The sequence below is a fragment of the Montipora capricornis genome, chromosome 7, assembly GCF_036669925.1.
Source record: "Montipora capricornis isolate CH-2021 chromosome 7, ASM3666992v2, whole genome shotgun sequence".
NCBI classification, from domain to species: Eukaryota; Metazoa; Cnidaria; class Anthozoa; order Scleractinia; family Acroporidae; genus Montipora; species Montipora capricornis.
Genome location: NC_090889.1, coordinates 8,592,898 through 8,618,704, shown reverse-complemented (window position 1 = coordinate 8,618,704; position 25,807 = coordinate 8,592,898). Strand labels below are relative to the sequence as shown.

Sequence of the window (25,807 nt, the reverse complement as noted above, 5' to 3'; positions counted from 1 at the left end):
TAAAGGCTTTTAGACTCCTTACATTCTGTAGCATACAATTTAAAGATCTCGTCCGATTTGCAATAGATCTTTGTGGCCCAGGATTTGGGGAAACATCACCACAGCGAAGTAAAAGTAGTGAAGAATCATTTTTGCATAGATCCATGTATGTGAAGCCGTGCTTGGTGAATTTCGTAATTGCTCGAGCTCTTCGATAAGGCTGTACATAAGTAAAGCGGGGTTTGAACGATCTTAACGATAAACAGTGTTGAAAATAACATGTAGATTGACTCCAACAAACATTTGATAAACCACTTGACCAGCATACAGCGTAGATGGACAGCAACAAGAGCGTAAAGAAGGAGCAAGAAAACCCGTGACCGTCCGCCATTTTGACCCGAGACGAGACCGAGACGGCATGCAGTCTTATAAGATCTTATGTTATCCTGACCAAAGACTAACCTTAACCTCTCTAAAAACAAAGCCTTTAGCTTACTTTTAAAAGTACTAAGAATGGTGATGCCCTTGATATTATTGGGTAAAGCATTCCAAGTATTGACTATACGTATGAAATAAGTCTCTCTAAAACTAGACGTTCTTGGAATGCAGTTATACTTTAAATTTAAACCAGAGGAGCCACGCCTTGTAGAACCAGTAGCAAATGTAACGTATTTGCATAAATCAATAGCAAGCAAACCATTCTTACACTTGAAGAAAAAGACTAAGTCTAAGTATTCTAACCAGTAATTTAGTGGTAAGAAATTCAAAAGCACAAGTCTTTCCTTGTAGCTAGCGTTCGGGTATTTGCATAGAAATTTAGTGGCCCTACATTGAATGGATTCAATAAGTAATATATTTCTAATAACAGACTGAGGGGCCCACAATTGACAACAATACCCCAAGTGGGATCTGACTAGAGCTAAATAAAGAGCCTTAAGGGCGTTCTTAGGTAAGTCTCTGGAACAGTTTCTCTTTATGAAGCCAAACATTTTGTTAGCCTTTGCTGATATCTGTTCAATATGGTCGTTCCACGATAAGTTTTTTGTAACTGCCACTCCAAGATCTCTTTGGGATGACACGCTTTTTAATTGGTCCATTCTGTTGATGATGTAGACACGGTCAAAGCTAAAGAGTTTTCGTGAGATACGAAGATTCACACATTTCTTCGGCTGAAAGTCTAATTCGTTTAGAGTAGCCAAGCCACACAGATTGTCCAAGTCTATTTGAAGGTCAGTCGAGTCTTCTACGGAGTTAACACTTTTGAAACACTTGGAATCGTCAGCAAACATTGCTAGGTTTGAGTTCTGTATAACATCTGGCAAGTCGTTGACGTAGATGAGAAAAAGTATGGGTCCCAGTAAAGAACCCTGTGGGACCCCAGACTTTACTTCTGCCCACGAAGAATGACAACCATTATTTTATAACAACCCGCTGCTTCCTACCAGTGAAGTAAAGGACCACTAACTCCAACGTTCTTAAGTTTGCAGAGCAGCCTTGCGTGGCAAACTGAATCGAAAGCTTTAGAGAAGTCCAGATATATGATGTCAGTTTCTTTACCTTTATCAAGGACAGAAGCGATGTCGTGGAATACCTCAACGAGCTGACTTGCACAAGAGGGACAAGTTTACGAGCGACACACTTTTCCTGGATCTTGGATACAATCGGTAGGTGCGCGATAGGTCTGTAATTTAATACGTCATCACGTGGTCCGTCCTTATGGACCGAAGGGATGTTGGCTTCCTTCCACTCTGATAGGTAGAGGCCAGTTTTTAAGGAGAAATTAATAAAGGCAGACAAAGACGAAGATAATGATTTTGCACATTTTTTCAGAATGATTGCAGGAAGTTTGTCTGGACCAGTAGCTTTTGATGTGTAAAGTTCAGAAGAAACTTGAATCACTTCTAGCAAATCAGGGATGTAAGAGCATATCGGAATTGTGTCGGGAAAAGTACAATTAGCGTGATCTTTGAAGATAGATTTAAAGTAATCATTGAAAGCTTCAGCGCGAGCCAGGTCGTGTGTAATTGAGGTTCCTCTATAATCAACTTTGTCAGGGATTGGATTCCTTTTGTTTCTAAAACTGTAATATGACCTAAAGCGCTTCGGATTAGATGAGGCCTCATTTGCTATTTTCTGCAAGTACATTTTCCTTTCTCCCCAGATCCAGTTTTTGATGCTCTGTCTTGTTTTACGAAACTTTTCTTTGAGTTGTTGGTTTTGCGAAAACTTCACTCGTTTCCATAGCATTCTTTTCTTCCTGATTGCTGATGCGAGATCTTTATTTATCCATGGAGGTTTATTTGAACTTCATTGTGAAACTGTGGCAGTGAAAACAAAACTGCACCATTGATTCCATGCCTCGTTAAACTCCTCCTGGGATTTGACATTCTCAACACCAGAGCTGAGAGGTAACAAGGACAGTTCTTTGTTCAGTGAGTCAAAATCTGCAATTTTGAAATCAAAACAAAATTTATGATTTGAATCCTTAAGTTTCCCAGAAAAGTCGATGTCGAAAACGACCGGGTAATGGTCAGATGGCAGACCAGCTTCTGCAAAATAGGGCCCAGAGTCGATGGATGACACTGTGGAGGGCGAGTTAGTTATAACAAGGTCGAGAATATTTTTTTTTCTTGTAGGTCTGTCGACTAGTTGAAATAAATATAAGTCCATGATAAGACTTTCAAAATGATGTTCTTCACTGGTGATAGAATTTGTGAATCCAGATCCATCAATCCACTCGATTCCTGGGTAAACAACAGGGTTTGACAAGAATTAAGGGCGATTTCCACAACCACAGCTTCAAGTGATAAAGGAGTAACTGAGATCTCTCTCGTTGAAAGATGGCATCTGTAAATGCTGTTAACCAAATGTCTTTTTCATCCCAATATACAAGTAGTTGAACAGATGCATCTCGTTTGCATTGCATCTTTCTTTGTCAGACTCGGCAGTTTTTACATCTGAGTGTGTTCTGTTGGGCGATTTCATTAATTTTACGTTTGCATGCTTGGCAGGTGATGAAAATGCTTAGTTTGTTGATCACTTTGAAGCTCTCTACTTTGGCTTCTTTCTCTGGCTTTTCAGGGCCATTGATAGGTTTCAGCTGTTGATTGGCTTCTTTAAACGTTGTTGTAGGGGTTGTTCCCAGATGAGTGATCCTTTGGAAGTGCTTTACACTAAGGTTTTCAAACTCATATGTGGTGCCAGTTTTGATGTTCTTGAAAAGTGGATCCCATACATGAATAGTAGCAGTTCCAGTTTCATCCTCCAGTCTTCCTTTACAGTTGTCATTTCACTTCAGGATTTCAATTGAACAGGTTTAGGGTTTTCATTTCCCAGTGAAATGGAAGCAGTGACATTTACTTTCTGATTGACTTGGAGTGTGGGGACCTCCTCAGGCGCAATCTTCTTGGCAGGCTGAGTTGAGGGCTGAGTCTTTTGGGATTTGTTGATGGGTTTGTAATCAAAATCAATATCAAAGCTTGTTGTTACCCTAACTGTTGATTGCTGGTTGAATATGATGTCATTGTTGCTGTTTTGCTTAGTGTTTTTGAGGGTTACAGCTGTTTTTGATGCTTCATGTTCTTGCAGCATGGAGTGGTTTGCAATATTAAATCCTACAACTCGTCTAAATTTTGATGGGCTGGTTTATAAATCAAAATCATACCACTGATTTTGATTTCGTGAGCGTTTTATAGGACTCAAATTCTGAATGTAGCCAGCGTGATTATCTAAGAAAGAGGAAATAAAAACTGAAGTTAGACATGTTGATCACAATAAGTTACTGCACCTTTTAATAACACGTGGACTGTAAAATTCATAACTCAACTAACAAATGTATTTTTTGTACTGTCAATCAAATGTTCTGCAGCTCTTTGCAGCTCGTGACTACTGTCAATTGTGCAGTAATCAAATCAAATCAAATCATTCAGCACAGTCCAGACAGCAGAAGTTGGGAGGAGCCACCAAAGATTTCAGTGACGGTAGTGAAATTGCTTTTGTCAGTAAGGTTTGAATTTTAGAAATGGCAATATATTTTTTGTGTAGATGTAATCTAGTATGGTGAGGCCAGACGAAGATTTTGTAACAAAAATTACAAGGGGTTGTTTCCTTTCATTCAATCCCCCTCCCCACCCACTTTCCATGTGAGAAAACAGGAATATGGAGAACCACAAAAAACCAAACATTGTAAATTAAAGCTACAGGTACTTACCAGAGTCTGTATGTTCTTTTGACATGATTGACTGACAGGAGATCTGGAAACTGAAGAAAAAGAAAATTTTCAAACAGTGCAGAAACAATTTGTTTGGAAATATCAAAGATTTTGTAAGCAGGAGGCACTAACAACAAAAAACAACAATATTTTATTATTTGACAATAAGTCCTTATTCCCCTGGCTCCGCATGTAGCAGTGCTAATCGAGGCGGGCCAGGATAATCGGTAAAAGAAGAAGAAAATACACACCGTAAAACTACCGAGAAATAGATAAATAATTAGATAGGTAAGTAAATACGAAAACAGATTAAGTCTAAAGAAACACCTAGCTATGTAATTGGGGTTGGCAACGCAGTATATTATGAGAGGTAGATAAATAAGACAAAATGAATAAGATAAGATACGCAAAGCAAAGATGATGGCTACTAAGAGTATTTGCTACCTTTTGAGATTATCGATTCTAAGTCTTTGTAGGAGTCTTCAGATTCTAATATATTGAATAAGATCATACGAATTTTCCTTTTAAAAATGGGTTTTGGTAGTGTTCGGTACTTAGTTGACAATGCCTTTCCTTTTTTTTAGAGTAGAATATGAAATGTGAAATGTTTGTTGAAAATATTTGGAACCAGTCACCACAGGGAGACAAGATCAAAATTGTACAAAGTTGATTTTGAATTGTAATTGACTTTTTATCTTTTAATCTTAAGTGTAAAAGAAATATTTATGCGTGCATTGATCGGTTTGATTTGTTTAGAAGAGTATGACATATACAAAAATGTTTTTAAAGATATTTTGAGGTGTGAATTCTGAGCTATGTCACCGACAAGAATGACAAATATGCCGCCAAATGTCATGTCTGTTCGTCCAGTAGCTTGTCTGCAACGATTATCAATCCATCCGAACAAACTCTGGCCAACGAAAGAGTATTCATCTATTATTAAATATTGAACGTTTTCAAGGTTACTTTGCAGTTGTTGCAAAGGTATTCCTTTTAAATCACAATGTCTCTTTGAACCAATAGGTAATTTTAGCAATGAATGTAGCGTTGCTCCATTGACATTGAATGATGCTTTTCCAGTGTAAGCTAAAACCTTACATTTTTCCTGAAGCAAATTTCTTAAGGAATCAATGAGATAGCTTTTCCCTGTTCCTGCTACACCCATAATAAGAAAGCGTAAGGGATTTTGTTCACCACTGGCAAAATGATTGGAAACTATTGATAAGCTACTTGCTGCATTCTACTAAAAGTTGAAGTATCTATGATTCTTGTTTCACAGGAATGGTGAGCACTACTCTTGTTTTTCTCTCTGTTTATCCATGTAGGCATTGCATTTATCTCATCATTTGTGAAATACTGATACACTTGATGCCAATATGCGTGTGGTACAGGTGTAGATTTCTCACAAGTATCAGTTGTTTGAATAGTCAACTCTGCCATAAGCATCCACTCTTCTCTTTCACTTTTGGTGTTGTAATCTTCTCCAAAAGAATCCTCATTCAAAGGTGTTATGCATATGTAGTTGTTTACATCTTGCATTTTGGTTTCCCAATCAGGGACTAAGGATTTTGCAGTATGAGTTAGCAAGACTTTTTTCCAACATGTTGTGTATGTCTCATCAGCCTGTGGAAGGTTATCCCATGCATCATCCAGTGTATATTGCCAGGGTTTGTATTTAAGCAACTGATATTTACAAAACAAACCATAGTCTTCACTCTTTGGATTGGATGAATAATTAGGGTAGGTTTTGACAATTACAGTTTTGTCTCTTCGTTTAAGTGTAGAAGCTTTGAAAGTAAACGTTGATGCAAACTTGAAAAAATTGTACTCTAATAACTGCGGGTCTACCTTGAGATACATGTACTTGAGATACATGTACCCTTGAAGTTGTAATGGTTGATGACGATTCAATCTAGAGTCATTTTGTTTTGTGACAATAACAGCTTTATATTTTGTTTCACCAGTTTTTGTACTTATTGGTTCAAAATCAAGTCTAGTGTCAGGACTGTCGTCATAAGGAAAGTTAAATCTACAATGCAATTCGGACTTGTCATTTTGTCGAAGACAATATTTAGTACTACATGTAGTGTGTATCTCGACTGAATTTAACAAATGTACGTAATCATTTACCATTTCATTGGTTTTTAATGAAAGATATGATTTTTGACATGGGTGAATTTCTGGTTTTGACCATCCATCATCAGGAGAGGAAGGATTCCAGGTTGACATCAAAAAGTCAACGTATCTACAAACGATTGTCTCAGCCTCTTTGCCTTCTTGTATTTCGTTGTCAATATTCACAATTTGCTCTTTAGTTAGTTCATGTTGGTTTTCACTTTTAAATTTTGAAGCTAAGTATCCCTTGAGGGCCTCCTCTGTGAGGGTACGTAATCCTGGGTCATTTTTTAATTAAGCAACTCCATGACAATGGATTGATCCTCTTTGGACTGCATATTCATATCTATACTAAAGCCAGGAAGATTGCAGTGATTCTTTCAACAAAAACTTGACAGACCGATCAGTACTCTCTGAAAAGAGCCAATCTAACAGATGTGGATTTGTTTAAAACATTTTTGTGTCTATCACCTGGAGTCTATCACATGATAAAGTACAAAATTTTGTTGGAGGTCCGTTTTGGCTTATTGTAGCTTTCAAATCTTCTTTTGTGAAGAATAGCTATTGGTAGTAAGCATTTTTTTGAGTTGTTCAACAGTTAGGTGGGCTTCATTTGGATATTGTTTAAGAAATATACTACCCTGACCAAGAAGTCTATGCCTTTGGATCATATTGAATGCCCAGTAAGCAAATCGTGGATCTCCTGCAAATCTGTACACCCATTCACCATTGATGTTTTCAGCAAACTTTATCAAATGCTTTACTTTTTCACCCAAGGTTGCATGTCGGTTTGTAGCAGTATTAGTTGGATCGCCTGTACCATCAGGGAAAAGAGTGGGAAGAGCCATTGTTGCTAGTAGTTGAATTTTGAACTCGTTTAAAGGTTTGCTTCCCCTATTAGGCCATCGAGTTTTATGGTGTTGTAAAAGTTCGTCTTTTATTAGCTGCTTTTGTGGCTTTAAAACAACAGGATTTAATACAGTCCTGCGTAACTCTGTTTCATGATTGAATGGTATTTCATCACTATCAAGTGGACCTCTATCTGGATCTATTTCATCGTCACTGATTTTAGTACAATGAACCTTTTGCAAGTCACTAGGAATTCCTTCACTTGGAAGGGAAGACAAACAAGTATAATCAATTTTAATGTTTTTGTACACAGGATTGTGGTCAACTAACCACTGCAGAGCCATAGAAAATTTTTGTCTTTGAACAATTAAATCTTTAGAAGTGTTATTCTTGCCTTCCGCTGTTATTACTATTATAGGGAGTTCTTTGGGATATCTTGGTAGTGTGTCTGCACGATCCTGGATATCTTGGGGGAAATTAATGCAATGACCTTTATAGGCTCTTTGTCCACCTGGCTTTGTGTAAACACTGATAACTGGAAAAGCACGAGCAATTAACATCTCTTCTATTTGTAATTCTTTTGGAACTTGAGCTGGTACCATGCTGTTTTGAACTGAGAACTTTTTAATACTGTTCTTGTCTCTTACACATCTTGAATAAACATAGTCTGCTTCGTTTTTTCTTTTTTACTGACGATGGCCATGCTTCATGGCAAACTCGGCAATGCCAGATTTTGAGAATCATGGACTCGTGAAATCAGTGGTCGGTTCCGGCAATTCTACTTTTCACAAAAAACACGGATTAGGAAAATGAAAAATGTCTTAAAATCAAGGTCTTTATTTGTATTTTACACTCAAAACAAAAAAAGGACACCCTTTTTTTAACTTCGACCCGCCGTTATGAAAACCTGAGAAAAGTGCCCCGTTTTCTCATAAAAAGCGGGACATTTTTAGGATTTGTCTTCGATATAAAGTGAACCAACTTTCTTGATTAATATTTAACAGACCTCCATTTAAATCTGTACTTCTCCATTTAAATCTGTACTTTTTGAAAGGGATTATTTTTCACGAAACATTCCGTTTGTAAACCAATCAGGAGGGTCTATATTAATTGTCGTTTTCCCGACGGAATGATTCCGCCTTTCGACCAATCATGAAATTGTTTACAGAAATCAAATCAACCACAGACGGAACAGTCCGCAAGTTGACCAATGAGAAGAGGTCCTTCTGATCTATTTCAATTAACACGTCCTCTAGCGTTTATTTTAAGCACAGCCTTTACCTCGTCACGCACTTAAAATCGCACAATCGGGTTTTCAATTTGTTTCATTCCATGTATGAATGCATGAATGCATGAATTTTCTTCGATTATAGTCTTTTATTTTAAACTGCAATTCATCTCCTTTGCTTGCATAAATTATAAAACGCAGATATTCTATTTGGAATATTATAATGCGCTTTTGACTTGACAAGCCGATAAGACATCTACAGTATTTACACATCTCGTGTACATATCAAGCTTGTCTTAAAAATCTACACTCACGAGGCTTCGAAAAGTTGAAGACCTCAAATGTCTAAACCTTCAAGTTTAGTCTACAATTTCCTAATCTTCCTCTTGTGTGTGTATTTTGTATGGTTTATCTGTAGTTTCCTCTTCGGCGGAATGATTCCGCCTTTCGACCAATCATGAAATTGTTTACAGAAATCAAATCAACCACAGACGGAACAGTCCGCAAGTTGACCAATGAGAAGAGGTCTTTCTGATCTATTTCAATTAACACGCTTTTACCTCGTCACGCACTTAAATATCGTACAACCATACCGTCGATTATAGTCGTTTATTTCAAACTGCAATTCGTCTCCTTTGCTTGCGTTGTCTCATTGGTATGTTTGCTTTGATTGTGCGAAAGAGAACTTCATTCGATTTCGTTAAACACATGCAGAGATTTTATAAAACGCAGCTATTCTCTTGGGAATATTATAATCCGCATTTGACTCGAAACATTCCGATAGTTTATTAGCCGATAAGACATCTACAGTATTTACATATCTCGTGCACATACATGTATCAAGCGTGACTTGTAAATCTACGCGCACCAGGCTTGGAAAAGTTGAAGACCTCAAATGGCTAAACCTTCAAGTTTAGTCTACAATTACCTAATCTTCCTCTTGTGTGTGTATTTTGTATGCTTTATTTGTAGTTTCCTCTTCGGCGGAATGATTCCGCCTTTCGGCCAATCATGAAATTGTTCATATCAACCATAGACGGAATAGTCGGCAAGTTAACAAATGAAAAGAGTTCTTTCTGATCAATTTCAATTAACACGTCCTCAGTCCTCTAGTGTTATTGATTCCGGTTTCAATTTGTTCAATTTCATGTACACCGTCGATTGTAGTCGTTTATTTCAAACTGCAATTCATTTCCTTTGCCTGCACATTTTCTTATTGATGTGTTTGCTGTGATGGTCCGAAAGAACACTTCATTTGATTTCGCTAAACACATGCAGAGATTTCATCAAATTACGCAGGTATTCTCTTGGGAATATCTCGCTTTTGACTCAAAAGTATTCCAATAGTTAAACATCAGGATCTACAGTTACTGTATTTACATATCTCGTGTAGTGAATCTACGCTCACCAGGCTTGGAAAAGCCAAAGACCTCAAATGTTTTGTGTGTATGTTTTATTTGTGGTTTCCTCTTCGACTGAATCATTACGCTTTTCGACCGATCTTTATAATTATGTGTATCTTTTGTCCGTCCGCCACGAAGAATGCTTGCTCTTTTCCTTTCCTTTTCCTTTATAATGAAGTTGAAAACAACAAAAACCAATGACACTGACCGGTTCGAATTAATGAATCTAGAATCCTAATCTTAGGGTGCTCTTCTCTCTTTTTCGCAATGAACCGAAGACATTAAAGGAATTATTCCTCGTTAAACGAAAGGGCCATAATTGCGTGAATGTAATATTTTTTTCCGAACGGTGCCGCCTATTTAAAAGATACTCCAGAAAGAAGATCAGAGATCGGACAAATCAAAGTAAAAAATTTGCATTAAATTTACTCTACATACATGCAAAAGTTTTGGGCAAAACTTATTCTGTTTAAATTAAATTTACGATTAAATATATAAAAACGTATATACTGACACGACACGAAATGATCGCAAGCGAGCGGTTCCTGCTCTGCCGTATTTTGCTCGTAAGTCTTTCGTAGTAACTTGCAAGTTGAAGTTATATATAAAATGTGAAGAAGCAGTTTCTACAATGCGTAATTACTGGGTTGCCGTAGGCATCCCAGTCGGAAAATGGGTAGATTATTATTATTTTTTTTATTTTCCGTGTCGGTAAAAGTCTTGCCCGTCAGTCCCCTGCTAAGTGGTGTCTTTCTGCATAGAGCCCTCTGCCCGTATTTTCTTAGGATAGAGAGGGTAGTGGAAATACGTAGACTTCTCTGGTGGACACAGTAGAATGATAAACTTAACCTGCAATGGCGTCGAAAGTCATGTAACGCAAATGGCGTTTTAGTGGATCTTAAACAAAATATACCCTTATGGAGCTCAATAATGGAAAGTCAGTTGGATAAACTAGGCGGGCGGTGAAAACAAATACCTGGAATCGTAAAAGCGACGAGTAATGGACTTCGACAACAACCTATCGCCCGTCGAGCAGAAATCAAAGTGAGCTGTATTTACCTGAAGTACATGGTAATTTGACACGATTGAGTTTCTTGTCTTCACGCACGCAATGAAATAGGAAGAGGTTTTCGCCTCTAAGAGCAAATATGTTGTTTGTTTCAATAAATTTTGCGCTGGAAAAGGATTCTGTGGTATTTTCTGCCTTTGTAAATTATAATATCATGTTGTGTATTGAATTTTCGAGCTTAAGGTTCAAATGTGATATGGGAGAAGTTTTTTAGTATTGCTCTCTAAGCAGGAAGGGTTCACAGGCCTGTTGGAAGCGTGCTTGAGTTTCAACAAAATGAGCCCCAAAATCAGTGAAAAATTGTGACGCAGATGAATCATAAAGTAGCTGCTATTTCCAAAATGATGAAATTACCTGGTGATAAATAACGTCGTACGCGTCTTGGAGAGTAAATTTTGACTTTGCATAAACAAGAGTTGGGCGATTGTGATCTTTGTTTTGACTTCGCTCATTTCAGTGTCAAACTTTATAACACTTGACAGAAAAAGAAACTTACAAAAACCCGGTATCTTGCCATCATTTGACACAGATACTTCACTGTTTGGCGAGTAAACATGCCGCGGTAACTTAATCACGGCCGCCCGCTGAATTCCGGCATGTCACTTTCGATTTTGCGATTTATTTGAACGTAGCAAAAATCTCCCAAAATGTTTGTCGCTGATCGTAACTTTTTATATTCTATATTCATGGTTCAAAATTAATATTGTTTTCATGTCGTAAATATTTTACTCTCGATCGACCGTTCCGGAAACTTCCTTCTGCTCTTTCTAAAACTGTGTATCAATAGATATTTGCTTTTGCATCAATGTTTGTTTTGCATAAAGCAAGCTAACAAAATCTGTACTTTGCTGAGTTCGCATTTGTTAGCGTAAATAGCATTTTCGGTCAGATCCTTGTGTTTTAGTAGGGGTTTACTGTTTTTGGTCTCCCATCCTAAAACTAACCCCGCCCGAAAGGGCTTAACTTCCGGTGAATTTTAGTATTAAAAGCATTCAGATGCTCAGAGGGCACACTTGTGGTGAAAAGAAGTTGTGAGGGAACTTGAAAATTATCAACATGTCAGCCCAGAAGCCAATGTTTCTCGCTTCTCTTTTATTTGTTATTCTTCGGAGACTGGAATGCTGTATTTCAATACCACACAATTCAGTGCCTTCTGATTTTCTGTAACACGTACCACAGGTAACCCAGTGTATGCTTCACGGAAGCATCTCGTTTTTGTAAAGATGACATCTGCCCGAATCTCTGGTATCTACATTGTAGCTATAGACTGTGGCAGAGGTCGAGGATCAACGTTTTATTTACCTTGTTCTATTTAGAGTTAACTGATCACTTCTCTGATGTTTTAAGAAACACAAAATAACGGGAAGTGCAAAACCCTGTGGGTTGCGTTTTCAGCTAGTGGCTTAATTAATTCCCTTACACGTTAACTCGATTAGATTGGCATCTCTTTTCCTTCACTGAAAAAAAAAATTGAATAGCAAATACTGCATTATGAGCGCTTATTGATTGTAATAATATACTGAGTTGGTGATCCTAATGATACTTGAGTTCAGAGGAGAAATAATTTGGTGGTGTGGTAAATATGAAAATAACCTCCGTTACCAAAAAGAGTTACCTATAACCGCAATGTTGAGTATCAAGTTTCAGGAATCTGACTAGACCAAGAGGAATCACGTCAGATTGGTTAATATTAGTAAGGCAATTTTCCCTACAAATATCCGGCAATGATCGAAGAACTGTTTTTCATCGGCGTTCAAACATGAAACAGTGTTTTCTTTTGGGGTTCATGAATTTTTATCATCATGCAGCTTACATTCTCAGACGAGCAAGTGGCTTCCTTCTTGGAAGAAATGGGAGCGTTATCGAAGGGCACTTGGCCCTACTAGATACTGTAAGTAGAATTCTCTTGAATGTGTAATTATACTTTTACATGATAACATAATAGGGCCGTTTATACGAGTGAAAATAAGCCGCGGCTTACTCTGGCCACGGCGTACATAATACGCGAAAGGAACTATTTATACGAGTATTAACTCCCAGGCCAGGACAAACCGCGGCTTGCGAAAGCGGTGAACGTAGATTTTGTACCATTTATACGGGGTGTTCGCGTCTTATGTAAGCCGCGGCTTATTTTCTCTCGTAAAAACGGCCCTAATATCTCACGCGTTTGCGGAAAAGGGGGAGGGGTGAGTTCTTTTTATGAAATGCATTACTTTTAAGCTAATGATCTATTCTAAGCAATTTTTATAATCGATGTACTCAATCCTTTCCATTTTGTACCTACGTTTAGGCCAGACCACAGATGGATTACCTTACCAGATTCAAGTAGTGATTAAGCAATTTTCCCAAAATTTTAGTTTCGGCCCTTTGGTGTGGTGGCGACTTACTGAATGTTATCTGTCAACTTGTAAGGGACTATATAGTGGTCATGGCGGTGGATTTCATACGACAACAGCCAGCCATCACGGACAGCGTGATTGTGAACCAGGCATCGACAAACAACTCAGAAACGCCTTCTAGTACAACAGGTAACTTTCCATTATATTCCTTGTGTCCACACATGTCAGACGCCATAAGTCAACTCACAAATCAATTTTTCTTTTCATCACTGAGAAATGCACTGAATGTTTTATTAGATTTTTGACAGACCAGAAAGGAAAAGACAGTAAAAATGGAATGAAGAGCAGCAATTGAGGGCTGTAAATGCACGTGTTAAATAAAGCTTTAGTTACTACTCTCCAGGCACATCGTTGTTTAATATCCGCTCATCACACCTTAACGGAATTCAGTCACACTTCAATTTCAACATGTATTTTTTCTCCTCCCTTCGTCTTATTGATAAAGATGGTACAACCAACCCCAACTCCACTGATAAGGCATTGTCAAGTAGCTTCTGTCTCTGATCAGTTATTTCTTTCCCTGACGAAAACGTTACGACCAGCTTTCATTGAAACAGAAACGTTTTGTGTTACTTAATGAACAATCCCCAAGATTCACCGGGTTGCGATCTTTCACTATAATGACCAAAAACTGCAGCAAGTAACAGAAATCGTAACGGAGATTATTTCCGGATGTCAAGGAATTATATAACAGTCATATCAGTTTACACCTCCAAACTCGATTGTTAGATCCCTCTCTGATCAGTTCGCTCTCTAGAACATATTTCAATTTTCATCTCTCTATTGGCTGAGCTCTCAATATAGTCCTGTAGAGACATTTTACTGGACGTTTCATCGAAATCAATGAAAGATACGTTTTTTTGCATTGAGCTTAAAAAATTCCCATTGTGCGGGTATAATGCCTGATGCTCTAACTGTAGCATTACCAAAAACTTGCTCCGACTGTTAGAAAAGAAAGAAAACATCCAACCAGTGAGTGGAAATTTCCCCTTGACGATTAACTGGTTGACCACATCAGATAGCCTACTTGCAGTGGAAGCTGTGGAGTATAACAATATGTGATCCTGCAAATGAAGGCAAACCTATCATACAGCAATCTCCATGATCGAGGATTCGTCATGATTTGTCTTTCTGATGTTCCGAAGTTCACACCCACGGTCATCAAATGTCACCACTAACCAGTGTTACTTTTCTATAGGCTGGTAAAAGAAGCAAAACAATTAAGCGGAGGAAAGAAGCACGTCCATCAAAAAAGAGCGGAAAGAAATAAGGCCAAAGAAAAGGGAATTTTTAAAGAGTCTAACTAATCAGGGACTTGTCAATTTGTTTCAGTGTGTGGGTGTGTGTGCATGCCGACTGCCTTCGAAAAGGCGGCGTCCTTAAAACTGGTGTACGGCAAATGCAAAATACAGGCCTTCACATTTACTCATCGGACAATCTTTTATCCCTGAAATAAAAAGTAAAAAGAACCGACATTTGCTTTAACGCAAGCTTCATGAAATCGGCGTTCCCACGACTTTCCACTTTGCCGGGTTCAGACTTTTCGTTCTCTCGTAAATTCAGTTGACAGCTTCAACAATTCTGAGATGGCACGCCCAGAACCCGGATCCAGTTGTTGCTGTAAATAACGGCAAATTAAATTCCAAGCAACCTCAAAACCTTTAGGAAGGGACTAGTAAAGGTTGCAAAAACTTAAAATTTCATTTGCATCGCAAATATGACAACAGAAAACACAAATGAATCCTACAATAATGCATTGTTTGAAAGAGGCGTAAGACAGCATCTTAGCTGCCTTTCTCTGATCTCTGCAATCGCCCGGTAAATCAAAAAAGAGAAATTTCTCCTCAGGCGATAACAGGCAGTCGATTAGTGACATTGCCCACTTTAAGGTGTATGTGACGTACCAGAAAAAAAGAATGCACCGAAGAATGCTATGAAGCGCGGCGCGAGTATTTTTGCCCTCATTACTGCAAAGAGGTCTGAATAGGAACTTCCTGTTTGTCATTGTCAGAGTGAATAAAATATGGTAAGCTTTAGTGTTCTCCACCGGGCTGTGTTAACAACTGGCTATGAATAAATATATCATATTACATGGCTTTGTGATACATTTGTTATATCATACATTTTCGCGCCACATTTCGCGCCAGCGCGAACAGTAGATCCTGTCCGGCCCTCAATCTTTGCACCATGAAGGCAAATCAGCTTGCACTGAACGATTTAGTGCAGGGCTTTCGATGCGTGTATTTTAAGCACCAAATGAACTCGAAGTGCGGCAAATTAACAGCAACCTAGTGTAAATTGCTGTAGCTGCTGAAACACCAGTTACCTCGCAAACGCAACGAGATGCGACGTAAAGGACGCCTATTTACTTCAAACGAGCAGAGGATTGTGGTAGGAAAGGCAGGAAAAAGTGACTCGGGTAAGTAACAACCATCGTTTTGAAGCCTACTACTTAAGACATTTTTTGAAAGACAGTGTCTCTGGCGAATTCATAGGGTTGTTGGAAACAATCAAACATAAACGCACACTCAAGAGAAGATGAACCTTTGAGCTGTTTGACCTTCCCCGACCTGGTGACACGAAATTTCCGCTTGATATGTACACATCGGATATCAATACGTAAGTAGGTGTCAGTGAGAAAATCTTTAGGCCAAATTAGCTAGCGGGAAGTTTCGGGTGAAACGAAGAAAACCACTGCGTTCATTAAATATCATTCAATATCAAGTAACCCTCTTTTCGTCACATAGAATGCTGCTTTGGACCATCACATCGCGTGAATACAACAGGCAAAGTAAACGAGATGAATTTGCCAATTGAGTTAGGAATTTGTTCGAAAAAATTGACGAAAATTAGACGACACGGATAGCAGATAGAATCGAACAAATTGAAAACCATACAATACAACATATGAAAAGATCGTGAGTGACTTTGAAATTCTATCAGAGGAAGTGACGAATTTGCCGGTACTCCCTTTTTGGGTAGGTTGGCCTGTGCGTAAAGTGAACATCCGAGGAAGTGTTTTATGTAACTGAATAGATAAGAAAGACTTCTTGTCATTGGTTAACTTAAGTACTGTTATGTGGTTGATATGATCTCTGAAAACAATTTGATGATTGGCCGAAAAGCGGAATCATTCCGCGGAAGAGGAAACTACAAATAAAATATAAAAAAAATTACGAGTAAAACACATACACAAGTGGAAGTTTAGGAAATTGTACTCTATTGTACATTTGGGGTCTTTGACTTTTCCAAACCTGTTAATTACACAAGCTTCATATGTACACGAGATACGTTAATACTGTTGATGTCTTATCGGACGGAGTGTTTCATATTATATTCCCAAGAGAATATCTGCGTTTGATGAAATCTCTGCGTGTGTTTAGCGAAATCGAATGAAGTGTTCTTTCGGACCATCACAGCAAACATATCAGTGAGAAAATGTGCAAGAAAAGAAGATGAATTGCAGTTTGAAATAAACAACTACAATCGAAGAAAATTCGGCGGTATACATGGAATTGAACAAAGTGAAAACCCGATTGTACGTTTATTACACCAGAGGACTGAGGACGTGTTAATTGAAATTGATCAGAAAGACCTCTTTTCATTGGTTAACTTGCGGACTATTCCGTCTGTGGTTGATATGATCTCTGTAAACAATTTCATGATTGGCCGAAAGGCGGAATCATTCCGCCGAAGAGGAAACTACAGATAAACCATACAAAATACACACACAAGAGGAAGATTAGGAAATTGTAGACTAAACTTGAAGGTTTAGACATTTGAGGTCTTCAACTTTTCGAAGCCTCGTGAGTGTAGATTTTTAAGACAAGCTTGATATGTACACGAGATGTGTAAATACTGTAGATGTCTTATCGGCTTGTCTAGTCAAAAGCGCATTATAATATTCCCAATAGAATATCTGCGTTTTATAAAATTTATGCAAGCAAAGGAGATGAATTGCAGTTTAAAATAAAAGACTATAATCGAAGAAAATTCGACGGTATACATGGAATGAAACAAATTGAAAACCCGATTGTGCGATTTTTTAAGTGCGTGACAAGGTAAAGGCTGTGCTTAAAATAAACGCCAGAGGACGTGTTAATTGAAATAGATCAGAAAGACCTCTTCTCATTGGTCAACTTGCGGACTGTTCCGTCTGTGGTTGATTTGATTTCTGTAAACAATTTCATGATTGGTCGAAAGGCGGAATCATTCCGTCGGGAAAACCGCAATTAAAATAGACCATCCTGATTGGTTTACAAGCGGAATGTTTCGTGAAAAATAATCCCTTTCAAAAAGTACAGATTTAAATGGAGAAGTACAGATTTAAATGGAGGTCTGTTATTTATATCTAACTAATCACAAAAAAGCGAGAAAGGAACATTTCTCGAGTTTTCTCAGCTTTTTGCCTTTTCATACAAAGTCGAAAAAAGTCTACTTTTTTTTTACCTTTCTTTGTTTTGACTTTTCGGCTGGCAGCTGTCAATCTTTGTTTTGACTTTTCGGCTGGCAGCTGTCAACATTTAGTTGATGCGCCTTTTTTTCGCGCCGTTTGTCGACTGGTAATCAACTGTGACTTTCAGTTTGAATTTGGCGCTGACCATTATGGAATATTTTGAAAGTAATATTAACGTGATAAGGAGTCAGATAAAAGCGAACAAAACATACAAGGAGATGAGTAATCTATTCATGCAAAGGTTTCCAGAAGTAAGAAGGGGCTTCTCTGAAAGAAACTTGCGTTTATTTTGTTCTAAACACGGTATAAGCAACAGTGTGTGAGCGAGGTAAGACTTCCTGCATTTCATTTATCTTTCGACTTTGTGCTGTTATATATTACATTATTTGAGACAATTTCGCCTCAAATATCAGGTTGGACCAACTTATGGGCGAAAAATGATGACGGGCTATGATCGTAGCAAGGGATTACCACTAAGCGGAAAACAGGTAGCAAAGTCGTTGAGACGTGTGAATCCAGCGGATCATGCGAGGCGGAGGGAGGACACGGTGCGTCGAAGAAATCCGGTTCCCTATAATGCACTTTACTATGGAAACAAGCTACATTGCGACCAAAATGAAAAACTGGGGATGTATGGATGTACGTTTTATGCACTTAGCGATGGCTGTAGCTCAAGAATCATCAAACTGTTTTCCATGCCTAAAAAAATGCAGTCATTATATATGCACATTTCAGGTTTGTCAAATAATCAGGAATAATCAGAAATATGGTATCTTTCCCCTTCTACGTTTGTAGAACCTAGTCTCCCGCTAAATCATTCTCTGCCCCTTTTAAGAGATGCACGAGTTTTGTATTCTTAGTTGTAATTTTTATAATTTTTTTAATACCTTTCTGTTGTTAATAATATTATCTCTTTGTATATCATTTTTACCTTGTGAAATATTTTTTTTAATTTTAATTTCAGCTGATCTATCTTTTGCAGTATAAACAATGTATTTATTTTAGAAACACTTTTCCTTCCCTGTCAATCTCTGCAGGGAGATCCTCCTCTGTGAGGGAATTTGGGATATGGTAAGAGTTGACCATGGCACCGAGGCTTGCCTGATGCTTTTTGTACAGAACCTATTGAGAAACGAAAGGGGGAACCTGAGTTGTGAACCATATATCCAGACACAGTCTAGGCAGGTAAGTAGAAAGGAGGATTCCATCGGTGTTAAGTGTACTATAAACGCGATAGCGACATTACAAGCATTTTGTGACTCATCACTACACGTTATTCCTTTCCCACTATCAGAATTTGCCTGCGGAACGCAAGTGGCCAGAAGTCAATCAACGAGTCATTTACCCAATAAAAGATGTTCTCGTGAGGATGGAAACCAATCTGATGATAAACCTATCTGACCCTGCTGTACAATTTTGCCATTACCAAAGAGATCGGACTCAGGAGGGTGCAGGAATCTTGGAATTCGCATCCAATTGAAGGTTAGACTCGCGGCATAGAAGAACACATCTAGGTCAAGAATATGTTGTACTCAGTGTTCCTTAAAAGCAATGTTCGCTTTCAATGAGAACCAACCGACTTCCTCAAACAAGACGTCAAACAAGTTATGTCGTTGATGCTTTAAACTATTAGAAAGATATTACTTTATACCTGATGTACTGTTCCGTATTACTGGGAGAGAAAGAGTTAAAAAAATTCCAACGGTTTACGAGGCGTTTTTCCTATTTGAGAAAACGCTTTCTTTTTAAGTAAAGCAGTTCTAAACTGAGGACAATTTTTTCCCAAAAAATAATTGCTTTATGTCAGTTCTTCAAGTAAACCATCATATACTCATCACGTGTGTCACAGTTGCTTTACGGGTTCTTGACCGTCACCCGTTTTATCAACTACTAAGATTTTTGAGTTCGAGGTGATATCTGTTTACTATTTAATACCCGTTTTTTCTCTTTCTTTGTGTTTTTTTCTTTTTGTTTTACAGAAAACAGCGCTCGAATTCCAGATATAGTTGCGCAAAGGATGTGTAGAGTACACCCAGTAAATCCATCTTTGGTTCCAAGTGTCGAGGATGCTATTCAATTGTACACTGATGCTGGAGGCACCATAACACTCAGTTCTTCATTTGGGGTAGATCTCCGGGCAAGCAGTGATGCACTCATCAATCAACGTGAAACAGAATTTACACAGAATAATCCCTCTTTCAACGATATTTGCAGCAACGTTATAAATGGAGATGGGTCCTTTATGGCCGCTGCAGTCTTGTCATTTATTAACATCACTAGAAATTTGACACCTTGACGGTTAATGCAAAATATCAACGAGTTCAGTTCAGTTTAAAAATATCAAATGTTTTTAATGAATCAAACGTTGCTACCTGTACTATCATATCATGAAACAGTGAGCAATTTAGAAACATAGTTAAGTTAAAGTAAGCTCTATACTAATTATTCCTGTTCCTGACGCCACGGATCGAATGCCGCTGCCCAAAAGGATCGCAGCAAACGTGCAAAAATCTTAATAGCAGGTGTTTGCGGTCTTTTCGTAACAATATACTAACTAGTCCCTTCTTCTGCTAGGATTCCATGTTGAATGTATATGGTTTTATACGCCGTAGTCCCGCAGGAGTTACATAAGTAAATAAAGTTAATACATTATGCTCATTCTCGTATGAGAGTTAACTCTGTATTGCTTCTCACTGAGGAAAACTTGCAAAACAAGTTTAATCTACCTAAAACCTGATGCAATTACCGAAATTTCAAAGCTAGCAATCTGGAAGAACTTGATCGCTCTTTGCACTGTAAACTGTAAACTGTAAACAAACCGACCAACTTAACTGATTAACAAGCAGTCAAAATTTACTTGCACTAAATCTGAAAAATACGTGACTCTTCAGTTCACCGTCCTGAACTCTGGAAATAGAGCCAAAGCCGTGCTACAACATTGGGGGAAGGACTTGAAAGTCATCGTCTGAATGATACTGTTCATTATCTACACGACCGTACGGGATGGTGTCGGTGTCACTACCTCCGTCATCTCCAGAAGCTCTAGGGACTGACTGTTCCAAAATATTGGCAATCTCACGTACCAGGGGTACAAGGGCATAATCTGCAGTAGTACGGCACAGTGGACACTTGGAAAGAGAACTGCTTGATTCAATCCATTGCTCTAAGCAATGTACACAACCAATGACGGCGTAATAAGATGCACAAGCTGCTGCTGGTAATTTACATTCACCGAGACAAATTGAGCGCTTAAATATGGCCTTTGGTGAGATGGCCCTGCTAAGCTAAGTTCTGTGATGTCCTCCTCCTCCTCCTCCTCCTCCTCCTCTGCGGGTTCGGATACAATCCTCCTTAACATTCCAGAATATCGTCGGTTCTGGATTTTTTTCTTTTTTCCCTTACCCCTTCTTAGGTAAGACAGCTGGCTCTTCCTTGCTGCCAGTATCTTGCGGTTTCCTCTCCAAAATTGGGACCCTATCAGAAAAAAGTGGAATGTAATAAGAAAAGATAACAGAAATGAAACTGCTCGAAAACTTATTTTCACTGTTGTAGAGTCTGGAGATAAAAAACTGTTTTGTGTTTACTTCAGTAAGTCCCCTTCAGACTCATTTTACGTTAAACAACAGTTTAATTAGTAAAAGTAGATAATTTAATCGGAAATTTAGGAAGATAATTAAAACAAACATTTTCATATCGTCTAGTAATGTGTGAATTTACATAATTAAAATCTATTATACTGCTGAGAAATATGAGCATTTCGATACATTAACTCGCCTTATAGCTAAACAGTTTTGAGTTTATTTTGAGTCCAACTGAGAAGTTGGCGTTTTTTTCAGTGAAGTTGATCCGACTTATTCAGGTCAATTTGTAAGTGGACTCGTGAAATCCCTTTTACATACATTTAGCAAGCCAACAGAAAATTGCACCTCCTCCAGACGGAACTGTCCTCGTTCAGTCATAGAAGCACAATTAACACTGAACTCTTCACTCTTTCTTTCAGGACCAACGTCTTAACAAATTTCTCAAATTGTGTGTTTTATGTATACTAAGCTCGTTTTATCTTTTTTCTCGAAAAGGGATAAATTCTAGCAAAGGAGAAAAGTGTACATTAGGAAGTACTTAGATACTTACGGACATATCATGTGTCCACATTCGAACGACACAACTGTTACCGTACTTGTTACATGAAATTACGCATAGGGTGTTAACACGGCTGAAACTCAAACTTGGTTCTGGAAGACTTTTATTCTGTAAAATAGGACGCCAATAAAGGCGTGATATGTTTTATGTTGACGCTTGTTTCAGTTCTGTTCAGGGTGTTAGGACTCTTTGCTGAGTTTGCTTTTTATACTCTGGTCACGCACGCAACCTTGCAACTTTTTCCAAATAAAACCTTTTGCACGTATTTGTTTTTTTAATTTTTTAATGTGTAATTTTCGACGGAAGAACACAGAACCTACTTTTTAGAACTGGGCTTCCGAATCATTCAAATCACGTTGATAGACATCCGGATTACACACGTTAGCCGCAGTCACGCAAAGTAGTATTAAAGTTTCAAGGTCTGCCCAGCAATGCAATTTTGATTGGCCTAGACCTGACGGTGCAAAAATTTAGTTCGCCCAGCAACGCAGTTTTGATTGGCGCAGAACAGATGGTGCATAACTTGGCATGGAATTTGCCCAGCAACACAGTTTTGATTGGCGCAGAACAGACGGTGCAAAAAACCGTAAGTTTCGATTATGTCTCAGTAGAGTACTTTAGATAAATAATTTTCGGAGTTTTGGTCACTTTTTTTTAATCATCACTTTTTATGCCATTTTAGATCATTTTCAACTCCTTTGTTGGTCAATTTATGTAATATTAGACCACTGCTGCAGAGCTCAATCCTTTTAGTAACCAACCAAAGAATTAAAGCAACTTACCGTTTGTGGTCTCTCCACCCATGACAGGCAAATGTTTTGCATCCAGAAGGATCACCTCAAAGCCTAATTGCTGTTTTAACAGCCTCTGTACTTCACAAACCGACGAAGTTTCTTCGGTGAGCGACATATGCACCTGGAACTTTTCTCTGATTTCTCCAGACGGCAGCACGTCCACCACAACAAGCTATTTCTTCCATGCCACTTGACCCTTCTTTGCTGTGGTGAAGGTCGGTCATTTTAGTACGACCTGCGCACTCTTTCCAGGCGGAGGGTTGAGATTTGTTCTTGTGGCCGTCCTCTGGTAAGAAAGAGGTATACCAAGTGACGTAGACTGCACTGCAGGCACTACTGAGCTAACTGAGTTTGGACTCATTCGTTCTCCGTTTACGAAGTACGTGGTAAAAGCCAGTATCTGATGGGAGAATTATCTCCCCTTCTTCGGAGGAAATGCAGATCCCCTGGTTTAAATCGAGCCTGTATATCATGGCCAGATTACTGTTGTTTAAAGTTGAAGACTTAAGTTTCAGCTCTTTCTCGCCCATCTTAATCTTGATGTAAACGTCCGACATCTTCAAGCATTGAACACAAAGTGTGCAACGCTTGTGAATTAACGTCAGGATTGCTCAGAATTTCCCGCCATTTTTGACAGCTGTCAGTCAAGAGGCCCAAAGATTGGGCTTCCCGCCTTTTTCTGACAACTGTCCCAGAAAAAGTCGAAACAAAGAAAGGTAAAAAAAGTCGACTTTTTTCGACTTTGTATAAAAAGGCAAAAAGCTGAGAAAACTCGAGAAATTTTCCTTTCTCGCTTTTTTGTGATTAGTTAGATATAAATATTAATCAAGAAAGTTGGTTCACTTTATATCGAAGACAAATCCTAAAAATGTCCCGCTTTTTATGAGAAAAGGGGGCACTTTTCTCAGGTTTTCATAACGGTGGGCCGAAGTTAAAAAAAGGGTGTCCTTTTTTTGTTTTGAGTGTAAAATACAAATAAAGACCTTGATTTTAAGGCATTTTTCATTTTCCTAATCCGTGTTTTTTGTAAAAAGTAGAATTGCCGGAACCGACCACTGATTTCATGAAACCTCTTTATATTAATTGCTGCCCACTCCTGATGGTGAAGTTGTCCATATGTTTTAGCATCAAACAGTGAAAGATACTTATCTTGACTTACCACAGGACATTGATTTGTTTTTTGGCAATGAACTGTGTTCCTGCTTCACACGTAGTTTGATTATTAACAATTTTCATTTTACTTCCAGAGTTGTTTTGGTCACTGTTCTTTCTTTTTCTATATTCCTTCATGTAATCTTTGTTCTTAATCCTTTTTCTTAGTTTGTCTGCTTCATTTGTAGGCATTGTTGCACATTTTTGTGAATGTTGTCCTTTTCCTATAATCCTTCACATACTGTTTGTTTTTGATCCTTTTTCTTAGTTTATCTTCTTCAGTTTTAGTCAATTTTTTCTTAAGGTTTTTTTTTTTCTATATTCCTTCATGTATGCTTTGTTCCTGATCCTTTTTCTTAGTTTATCTGCTTCATTTGTAGTCAATTGTTTCTTAATGTTATTTCTTTTTCTATATTCCTTCATGTATGCTTTGTTCTTGATCCTTTTCCTTAGTTTGTTCGTTTCATTTGTAGTCAATTTTTTTTATTATGCTGCCTCCTGCACTCATTTTCATTAGTTCTCTATTCTAATTTACCTATGCCATTTGTAACATCTGATTTTATGTTTCTTTATTTTTTCAGATGTTTTTGTTGTGTATCCAACTTAAGTCTCTTGTCAACTTCCTTTATTTCTGATTGTCCTTTTTTTGTTATTAAACGAATCATCTTGTTTACTTTCTTCCTCAATTTGATATGAAGAAGAGCTCAATTTGCCTGATTTAAAAAACATGTTAGGCACCTGAGATTGAGTTCCACCCTGCATGTTTCATAGCATTTGTCTTTTGAAAATGCTTCAGTTGGGCTATTTGGCTGTAAATCAGTTTCAATTGTGGATGAAGACTTTTCAAACACAGCAAGAAAACCAACCATTACGGTAATTATTCAAAAGATCCTGAATTGAAGTGAAACTTCTCACTGACACACACAGTGTGATTATTTATAGCCACTGTAAAATGATGACTTGCATAGTGTACCATGCCTTTTAGTTCATAACTTTGACCTAACACATCGATGATGTGGGGAAAGTACACTTTATTGATACAAGTTGAAGCAAGTTCTATGAGCAAAAATTTTGGAAGGATAACAAAATGTTGTAGCAATGAAACATTCCCATAATGCTGTTGGCACAGACCACAGAAAAGTGCTTTGCTACTTGGAAGTATTGCCTCAGAAACATAATTGTCAAATAAGCTATGACCCCAGTTTTGGCAAGTAATATAAATAACAAATATACTGGTATTTTTTATGATTGCATTGTTGCACAATGAGCAAACTGACTGATTGCTCTCTTTTACCAAAAAAAGGATTGCAATTCCTCGGTCATAACTCCAACTGTGCTTAATTTGAATATGTCACTAAATACAGCATCTGCAGACATTGTAGCAAATGAGTTACAATGCTGTCTCAAATAAGTCCAAACAGGTTCTTGAATAAGGGTCATATCCGTCTCCCCATTACAACTTTGTAAATGCACACTTGCTTCAAATAACGTTTGAAAAAACTCATTACCTTCAACACGTTGCAAAGAATCTCTAAAAATAGCAAAAGTGAGTTCAAGAAAAGATTCAACTGCACAAGAAAACCTGCCTGAGTGTGTTAAGCAGTAATTCACAAAATGTCTTCAATTGTTATTCGTCTCTTGCAACTGTTGATTGGAAGAGGTGGCCTCATTCTTCTTGTTGTAACCGACACTTGTGTTTACATTTACAATATGCGCTTCTTTATTTGTTATAATGTAAGGATTAAAGCTTCCGTGTGAGGCATGGGGAATTCTCCTTTGTAAATATTTTCTGCTATATTTCATAATACGTATTATGTTCTTGTTAAATGAAAAATAATATAAACTTGAGCGTCTATAGGAAAACTTTGTACTATCCCCAGTATTTACATTGTAATGATGTAATTTCAGTAAAAATATTGTGAGTACTGTGTACCATAAACACACCATGATTGATAAGTGTGAGAAATATACAAACTGCTTTGATTCCGTTTGTGAATACGGTGATTGGAGGGG

The 25,807-nt window shown here is 37.9% G+C and overlaps 2 pseudogenes; both read right to left on the bottom strand.

The window, feature by feature from the left end:
* LOC138057274 (uncharacterized) overlaps positions 1 to 4,214 on the bottom strand; it is a 7,673-nt pseudogene extending 3,459 nt beyond the window's left edge.
* Positions 4,215 to 4,880: 666 nt separating this feature from the next.
* Positions 4,881 to 25,171, bottom strand: LOC138057528 (uncharacterized; annotated as a pseudogene).
* Positions 25,172 to 25,807: the final 636 nt, after the last annotated feature.